The sequence below is a fragment of the Triturus cristatus genome, chromosome 2_2 (assembly GCF_964204655.1).
Source record: "Triturus cristatus chromosome 2_2, aTriCri1.1, whole genome shotgun sequence".
In the NCBI taxonomy this organism is placed as follows: Eukaryota; Metazoa; Chordata; class Amphibia; order Caudata; family Salamandridae; genus Triturus; species Triturus cristatus.
In genome coordinates, this window is record NC_140582.1 from 319,648,399 (window position 1) to 319,658,146 (window position 9,748).

General features: G+C 47.0%; 1 long non-coding RNA gene across 1 annotated transcript in view; it reads left to right on the forward strand.

Moving 5' to 3' along the window:
* Positions 1-8,518, forward strand: part of LOC146862193 (uncharacterized) — a 96,901-nt gene extending 88,383 nt beyond the window's left edge. Inside the window, exons 2-3 of the long non-coding RNA XR_014978392.1 lie at positions 7,273-7,881; positions 7,968-8,518. This is a non-coding gene — a long non-coding RNA (uncharacterized LOC146862193). The remainder of the gene's footprint in view (positions 1-7,272; positions 7,882-7,967) is intronic.
* Positions 8,519-9,748: the final 1,230 nt, after the last annotated feature.

The following is a 9,748-nucleotide window of genomic DNA, read 5'->3' on the forward strand; positions in this document are numbered from 1 at the left end:
GGGTGTGGTTGTGTGTGTGGTTGTGGTTGTGTGTGTGTGTGGTTGTGTGTGTGTGTGTGTGTGTGTGTGGTTGTGTGTGTGTGTTTGTGTGTGTGGTTGTGTGTGTGTGGTTGTGTGTGTGTGGTTGTGTGTGTGGTTGTGTGTGTGTGGTTGTGTGTGTGTGTGTGTAGTTGTGTGTGGTTGTGTGTGTAGTTGTGGTTGTGTGTTTTGTTGTGTGTGTGGTTGTGTGTGTGTGTGGTGTGGGTGGCTGTGTGGGTGTGGGTGTGGTTGTGTATGTGGTTGTGTGTGATTGTAGTTATGTGTGTGTGGTTGTGTGTGAGTGTGGTTGTGTGTGTGTGTGTGTGTGTGTGTGTGGCTGTGGTTGTGTGTGGTTGTGGTTGTGTGTCGTTGTGGTTGTGTGTGGTTGTGGTTGTGTGTGGTTGTGGTTTTGTGTGTTTGTGGTTGTGTGTGTGGTTGTGTGTGTGTGTGGTTGTGTGTGCTTGTGGGTGGTTGTGATTGTGTGTGTAGTTGTGGTTGTGTGTGGTTGTGTGTAATTGTGGTTGTGTATGTGTGATTGTGTGTGTGTGTGGTTGTGGTTGTGTGTGGGGTGTGTGTGTGTGTGGGTGGGTGTGTGTGGTTGTGGTTGTATGTGATTGTAGTTGTGTGTGTGTGTGGTTGTGTGTGGTTGTGTGTGTGGTTGTGTGTGTGGTGTGTGATTGTAGTTGTGTGTGTGGTTGTGTGTGTGTGGTTGTGTGTTTGTGTGGTTGTGTGTGTGGTTGCTTGTGTGTGGTTGTTTGTGTGTGGTTGTGGTCCTGTGTGTTGTTGTGTGTGTGGTTCTGGTTGTGTGTGTGTGGTTGTTTGTGTGGTTGCGTGTGTGATTGTGGTTATGTGTGTGTGTGGTTGTGTGTCGTTGTGGTTGTGGTTGTGCGTGTAGTTGTGGTTGTCTGTGTGGTTGTGTGTGTTATTGTGTGTGTGTGTTATTGTGTGTGTGTGGTTGTGTGGTTGTGTGTGTGTATGTGTGTGGTTGTGTGTGTGTGTGTGGTTGTGTGTGTGTGTGCTTGTGGTTGTGATTGTGGGTGTGGTTGTGTGTGTGGTTGTGGGTGTGTGTGTGGTTGTGGATGTGTGTGTGTGTGTGGATGTGTGTGTGTGTGCTTGTGGTTGTGTGTGTGGGTGTGTGTGTGGTTGTGGATGTGTGTGTGTGTGGTTGTGTGTGGTTGTGTGTGTATGCTTGTGGATGTGTGTGTGGTCGTGTGTGGGTGTGTGTGTGGTTGTGGGTGTGTGTCTGGTTGTGTGTGTGCGTGGTTGTGGTTGTGTGTGGTTGTGGTTGTGTGTGTGTGGTTGTGTGTGTGGTTCTGTGTGTGTGGTTGTGAGTGGTTGTGTGTGTGGTTGTGCTTGTGTGTGCGGTTGTGGTTGTGTGTTGTTGTGGTTGTGTGTGTAGTTGTGTGTGTGGTTGTGTGTGTGCGTTATTGTGTGTGTGGTTGTGTGTGTGTGTGGTTTTGTGTGTGTGTGGTTGTGTATGTGGTTGTGTGTGTGGTTGTGTGTGTGCTTGTGTGTGTGCTTGTGTGTGTGTGCTTGTAGTTGTGTGTGTGTGGTTATGTGTGTGTGTGCTTGTGTGTGTGTGTCGTTGTGTGTGTGTGTGGTTGTGTGTGTGTGGTTGTGTGTGGTGTGGGTGGTTGTGTGGGTGTGTGGGTGGTTGTATGTGTGGTTGTGTGTGTGTGGTTGTGTGTGGTTGTATGTGTGGTTGAGTGTGTGGTTGTGTGTGTGGTTGTGGTTGTGTGTGGTTGTGTGTGTGTGTGGTTGTGTGTGTGTGGTTGTGTGTGTGTGGTTGTGTGTGTGTGTGGTTGTGAGTGTGTGTGTGTGGTTGTGTGTGTGGTTAAAGTTTTAGTCACTACTCAAAATGAAATCCATTTTATCAGCATTGCCAGTGCTCCTTTATGTTTAATGCCCTAAATTAAACACAATGTTATAAGCATCAAAGGGCTGGCCGAGAAGGGAGGGGGGGAATGAGAGGAGCAATGGGGATTGCGAGGAGCAGAGGAGTCCGAATGAAACTGACGAAAAGGAGCCAGAATAAAAGTGACGAAAAGTGAGGAGGGAGATGCGAGCAGAGCATCTAAAGTCTGGGTTAGAAGGGAGGGGTGGAATGTGAGGAGCAGAGGGGAATAGGAGGAGCAGAGGAGCCAGAATGAAACTGACGAAAAGGAGCCAAAATGAAATGAAATAAGATATTCCGGCATCAACTTACTCCTGTTATGTTGGCTTTATTTAGGATAGTGCAGAAGGGAGAATTTTCTCCTGAGTCCTGGCAGAAAGCCCGAATCATTACATTTCTAAAGAAAGATAAAAACCCAATGGATATGGGATCATACTGCCCAATTACGCTTATCAATAGTGACATAAAAATGTATGCAAAAGTGCTGGCACTGAGGTTTTCTGGGGTGATTAAGACATTGGTTTCAGTTTATCAACATGGTTTTGTCCCAGGACGGGAAACAATTAATCATATTCGTCGCACAATTACATTGTTTGACTTCACTAAGGTTTCAGGGGACCCTATGGCCTTAATTCTGCTTGATGCGGAGAAGGCTTTCGATAGGGTCTCCTGGCCCTTTTTATGGGCGGTTTTGAGACATTATGGTTTTGGAGAAGGATTTATTACAGCAATACAGACTATGTATAGACAACCTACAGCGCAAATTTCAATTATGTGAAGTCAGTCGGGAACTATTAATATTTCTAGAGGCACTCGACAAGGCTGTCCCTGTTCCCCCTTATTATTTGCCATTTATATCGACCCTTTAATAAAAAAAATTCTTTTGAATAATCTGATTAGTCCAGTGAGATCCAAGGGTGGTGAATCTAAAATACTGGGCTATGCAGATGATTTGGCCATCCTAACAGATCTACCTGAACAGGCATTGCTGGAAATACAAAAACTGACATCTCAATTCGGCAGACTGTCAGGCTATCATCTTAATGATTCGAAAACCCAAATTATCTGTAATGATAAGATTTTATTGGTGGACTCTAGGGTCACTGATACTGCAAATTATCTTGGAATCCTAATAAACTCAAATCCAGAAGAAATTGTGGAGATTAATCTCAAACCGATGTTGTGTAAGATTGAAAAAGATACCCGTAGGATGAATGATCTTCAGCTAGCTCTTATGGGGAGATGTAATGTCGTAAAAATGCTCTTTTTACCGAAGATATTGTATCTTTTTAGAGCTATCCCTGTATTGTTCGAACCAATATGGTTTAAAAAAATAGAACGTATTGTTTCATGGTTTCTGTGGGCAGGGAGAAGACCTAGACGAGCTGTTAAATTCATGACATTACCAAGAGAAAGGGGGGGTTGGTCTGTGCCCAATTTTCAGATGTATTATTGGGCTATCACTTTGAGACATATCTCTGTGTTGCTGGACTGTCCAGATTTCGAAGATTCGGAGCAATCAACCTATAAATTAGTTTATGGAGAAGAAGTTTTAGGGGTTTTACTAAGGTACATAGATTTTGCTTATTTCAAACGTGTGAGGTTTAAGGGTTTATTGGCTGCCTTTAAAGTCTGGATATCTATTCGGAAACTATTCAATATAGGAAGAATACATATATATACTCCAGTCAATAGAACTCTCTTGCCTCAAATTTTTGCTGATGGGTTCTTCGAAGACTGGAGGGCCCAAGGAGTTAGCAAATTTGGGGATTTAGTTTCGGATAGTGGGGTAAGGACATTTGACTATCTAAAACAGAAATTTAAGCTTAATAATAAAGATTTTTTTAAGTTTTTACAGATCCGGGACTTTCTCTCTCGGAAGACTGTTAGTTGGATCTCTTTCCCATTATTGGAGGCTATTAAAGGTGGGCACTCCACTATATCCTCTATCTATAAAATAATTAATGAAAGAAGGAAAGATGATTTACATAAACATTTTGGTCGATGGTATACTGGACTACATGCCGGACAGGAGGTATGCGAAGAGTCATTACGGCTTAGTTATATTTCTACTTTATCTTCAAATCTCCAGGTCCAATGCTTTAAAACCTGGCATAATCTGTATATAACTCCACAGCGCATACATCAATGGGGTGGGATTTCCGGAGTTAACTGTCCTAGATGTGGGGAGTTTGCCGTCGATATTATTCATATGTTCTCCTCTTGCCCTAACTTAACTCCTCTGTTAAACAACGGTTAGAGATATTGTTTCATCGTACGTTTCAATTATCATCTCAGGCCATTATATTGGGAGTAGTCGATGTGAACATGACGCTCTCAGAGCAGAAGTTATTTTTTGTTTCTATGGCTACACTCAGATTATGTTTAGCAACTGTTTGGCTAGATCCCATACCTCCATCAGAACATGAGTGGTTCAGTAAATTTATAAATGTTGGGAAATGGGAGCTCTTGGTTTTCAGAAAGAGGCCCAAGGGCCCGTAGAAATGGGGAATTAATTTGGGCACCTTTAATCAATTGGTTGGATGGTACAAATCAATGATTTATGAATTAAGTGCAGTCTGATAGTAGGTTATATATTTTGCATATATTGTATATATTGTGCTCTGGAGATATTAATCCACTGGGATAATTGGTTTAATGTTTAATTGATTTTTATATCTATCTCCAATCCACAGCATCTCCGGGGTGGTTGGGTGGGTTCTGTGGGGGGGTTCGGGGTTGAAAATTGTAAAAGTCATGATACTGATGATATAGATGATACATTTTCTTGTATCTCTTTTTCTTGTGATATTTTATTTTGATGGATGATATTAGTGTCATGTTACTCTTTAATAAAAATATATTAAAAAAAAAAAAAGGAAGTACAGGTAGGGGAAATGCATGACAGCTGCACTCAGCACAGAGGCTACTTACAAGCCACTGCATCACACTACCAATATCGAATAGCACAGAGCTGGCCCAGGCTGTGTACACATGCAGCCATTCACAGCCAAAGTCACCCTTCCCAGAATACTCACCCCTAGCTTGCTGCTGATGCTCCTTCAAATGTGCATCTAGCTCAGGCTGTGTCACTGCCAAGATGCGGGCCATTAGTGGTGTCATGCTTCGCCGTGCCAACCTGCCAGTCCGAGGGATCAGCCCCAGTGTCATCTCGGCCACGTTCTTGCTCAGCCGGCAGATGTCATCCTATCTCTTGTGACAGTGGGTGCGCCGTCGGTTGGAGACACTTAGAGCTCTCACCTTGCATGCAATGGCCCTCCACACGGCCTTACGCTGGTGTACTTTGAGCTGCAGGCATGGGGGACAAGAGGGGGAAAACATCGGTGACACAGTGTTATGTACCAATATCTCTCAGTACAGTAGCATGATACTAACTCATCACAAATCCACAGATATGTCTCACAGAGACAAGAATGCTTCTCACATGGTACATCAGCATGGGCGAACCACACGTACATGCATGCAGGTGTGAGGGTGGACACAGTACCTGCTCATTTCTATACACATGTTGAGTTGCCATGACATTTGGGGCTCCATATAGCCTTGGATAGTGTGTGAGCACCTCGTCCAGCAGGACCTCCAGCTCCTCGCTGGTGAAGGGGCTGGCCCGGATCTTCTCAGTCCTTGCCATCACTGTGGCCAGGTGACAGCAGCTGCTACAGTTGGTGTTGAGGGGTGTCAGGCAACAGTCCCTGGAGGCAGAAGCTGTTGGTGTTGAGGGATGGCAGGCGGCAGGCCCTGGAGGCAGAAGCTGTTGGTGTTGAGGGGTGTCAGGCAGCAGTCCCTGGAGGCAGAAGTTGTTGGTGTTGAGGGGTGGCAGGCAGCAGTCCCTGGAGGCAGAAGCTGTTGGTGTTGAGGGGTGGCAGGCAGCAGTCCCTGGAGGTAGCAGCAGAAGGCAAGTGAGGAGTCTCAGGTAGCAGGCACTGGAAGCTGTGGAAATGTGAGGCTCTCTCCCACACATATATAGCCCCCTGGGGCAGTTTCAGTGGTTCTAAGCTGCTGCAATTGGTATTCCAGGTCAGCCTTTTTCAAATGCATCCAATGACCGGCTCCGTGGTGGCGGAGCACGCCTACCGCGATTTTCAAAATTGCATTAGTCTACCACGATTTCGGTTCCCATTGGCTGTAAGGGAATGGTCCATGGCGGTGACACACCGCAGGAGTCAGGCGGGCACTACCGCGGTGGTGCATCTTTCAATTGCATCCAATGTCCAGCCCCGCGGTGGCATAGCACGCCTACCGCGATTTTCAAAATTGCATTAGGCTACCGCGATTTCGGTTCCCATTGGCTGTAAGGGCATGGTCCATTGCGGTGACACACTGCAAGGGCCAGGTGGGCGCTACCGCGATTTGGGTGCCATTCATTGCTATGAGTGACCGTGATTTGGGTGGGGGAGCATGGCAACCGCCATTTGACCATGTGTATATGCCTATCACTACCGCGATTGTGTGTTGGGCATTGGAAGTGACACACCGCACGGGCCGGGCTGTAGCTACAGTGATTTGGGTGCCATTCATTGCTATGAGTGACCATGATTTGGGTGCCATACACTGCAATGTCTGACCGTGATTTGGATAGCGGAGCACTTTTTTTGACAGCACCTATGGACACATCAAGCTGTGTCAATGGCCAATGGCCAGTTATCAACAGTGCACCGTGGCCAAATATTAATGGCACATCATTGTGCACACAATGCCATATTGACATTTAGACCACTGCTGACTACATATGCCATGTTTGTATATGGGATTTAGTACATTGGCATGTACTCACTCACATGTCACTTGTGATTTTGATGGGCATGCACACAGAACAGAGTTGTGATGGACTTTCCAATGGGTACCCATGTCAATGTGTGAAAGGGCAGATACAATCCAAGTGATGTATGTGTCAATGAACAATGTGCATATTGGACTGCCTACTTTTCTTGGCTCAGGCACACACTTGTAGTTTACGCACAGACTGTGCTCATTGTGTTGTCGATGTGTGCACTGTGCAACTTACCGCTGAATGTGTGGCAGGTACAGCAGCTAGGTATGAGACAGTGGTGTTGCAGTTTCACACATATGCTGTTTGAAATACTCTCAGGGATGATCATGCTAGATGTGTCCATATCCCTTTGTGCATTCTCATAGTCAGATATTGTTTTGTAGGTACTTGCTGTGTGAAAGGGGACAAGTGTACGAGTAGTAAAGCTGAAGGTGTCACTACATGTAAGGTGGTCTGCAACTCGACTGTGATGACAGTCCTTGTTGGTGTACTGTCAGTCAAAATGTAAGATGTGGTACACATCCCATGGTGTATTGCATTAACATGTTTCCCCTTTTATCTCAACTAGGGGGAGACCAAATCTGCATCGTCCATACACAGTGCTGGCAGACATGGAGAATGAGAAGATCATCCGAAAATTCCGTCTGAATAGAGCCACCCTACAAACCCTATGTGCTATGATGGAGCCCCAGCTGTAGCCTCGCAGGTCATATCCGGGTGCTTTCACCACAACAACGAAGGTGATGGCGGCCCTGCATTTTTTTGCGACTGGAACATTCCAGAACACGGTGGCCAGCGCGGGTGGGATGTCACAACCGATGTTCAGCATGGTGCTACGGGATGTACTGTCCGCCATGATGATATACAAGGAAAGGTATATACATTTCCCCAGGAGGCATGAGTAGGCGGATGTTAAGAGTGACTTTTATGCCCTTGGGCACATCCCCATGTTGTTGGTGCCATTGATTGCACACATGTTGGGTTGGTTCCACCACAGGCACGTGAGCACGTCTACAGGAATTGAAAACATTTCCATTCCATCAACGTGCAAGTGATATGATCATCTCGCACTTGTGTGCCAAATTTTCAGGCTCGGCCCACGACTCATACATCATGCAGCATAGTATTGTGCCCCAGCTGATGGCTAATCTGCTTCCTGAGCGGGCATGGATTGTGGGTAAGTCAATTAGCATACTCTGTGTGTGACATGCTGTCCTCTGTCACAGTTGTATTACAAAGTAGGTCTGTTTATCTCACACCTAGGTGACTCTGCAGATCCCAACCTTCCTTGGTTGCTGAGCCCACTGCGCAATCCCCAGACACTGCCTAAAAAGTCCGCTACAATGATGCCCATGGGCGGACCCGTCATGTGGTGGAGCGGACTTTTAGTCTCCTCAAGTCACGGTTTCACTGCCTGGACAAGACCAGAGGTGCCCTCATGTAGTGACAATGTACAATGGCCCCATTGTGTGATGATGTCGCTGTTGTTGGCAAGGCGTGTGTCAGCTTTGTGACTGCAGCCGGTTGTTGACTTAATGGTGGCTAATAATGTTTCTGGGACAGAGTCGTTTGGCACATCTACATGGTGTTTATGTCAGCACTGTCGCTCATTGTAATGTGTGCAGAATTGAGTTCCTTGATGACAAGTGTTGAGTGATGGCTGTGATGCCAACACCTGACTAGTGAATATTGTTCTGTTCTGTTTTCCTGGGTCCCTTCAGCCTCTCCTTGTCAACACACATTCCATACTCCAAGTACATTGTAATCATGGTGAAGACTGCACTACCTGGATTAAACACGGAGCTGACACAACGACATGTGTGTGTGAGCAGTGTTTATTTACAATGGGGGACATGTGAGGGTGGGTGAATATTTACAATAAGGTGATTATTGATGCAGTGAGTTGTCAGTTATGGTACATGAGACAATCAAGTAGTCACCAAATCGATTTGGTGACCCAGTCTAACAGACAGATGCCATTCACAAGGCAGTATGGGTAAGGACAGTCCAGAAAGTCAATGTAGTATTGAAAAGTGAGCCCATCATGACTGGCTCCGTGACTGGCGTTTGTCAGGTGCTTTGCCACAGGTTACTCCCAGGGATTTCTTTGGACAGCCCCTTGCTCGTTTTGTGAGGGGGCCCTCTGCTGTGGGCCACGGGGGTCTGAGGACTCACCCCTCTCTGTGGCCGCAGGGGAGGATGGTGAACTGTCTTCCTGCAGCCCACCAGAGTGAAGTGGAGGTGTTGTTTGTGGCACAGGCCTGTCTCTCAGTTGCACCACTAGCTGGCCCAAGAGGTTCACAATTTGTCCCATGCGGGTGTCCATGGACCTCATCAGCAGGAGGTGCTCGCGGGAATCTTCCTCAGTCCGGCCCCTTCATCCCTTGGCCTGTTCATAGGCCCCAATGACTCCGTTGATGTTGTCCAGGGCTTCGGTCCCAGTGTCTGGTTGTCTATGTCTGACCCTTGTCCTCCCACCTGTCCTGCTGCCACGGACCTGTTGCCTCACCACTGTAGACACACGCATACTCTCCCTGCACTCCTCAGTTGGCGGTGTGGGGTGGTCATCCTCTGGTGCTCGGAGGGTGTTGCAGGCAGCACTGGTGGTGGTGGTGCTTGTTGAGGACACACAGGCCGTTACAGCAGGGGGCTGCAGAGATGTTGTTGTTGCAGCAGATGTGGGGGGACAATGGGGTCCTGGGACCTGTTGCGCCCTGGCACACCAGATGGGCCGGCTCCAAACTCCTTATCCAAAGAATCCAGGGAGTCAACATTCGAGAGTCCATGTTGCAGGGGGGAGACTGGCTCAGCAGGTTGCTGTTGTCGTCCTCTGCAGTCAGTTCTTGGTCACGTGTGGGACAGAGGGGAGATGGTCATTGAGGTGCACCCCTCAAGCATGGTGTTAGATGCACCTTATTCACTGTTCATACACAAGAACGATTACTAGTTGTCATATTGTTTGTCTGCACACTACTGTACATCCTGACTTGCTGTGGCAGGACATGCGTTGCTTGTCCATGGTGTGACATGTCAATACGTGCAAT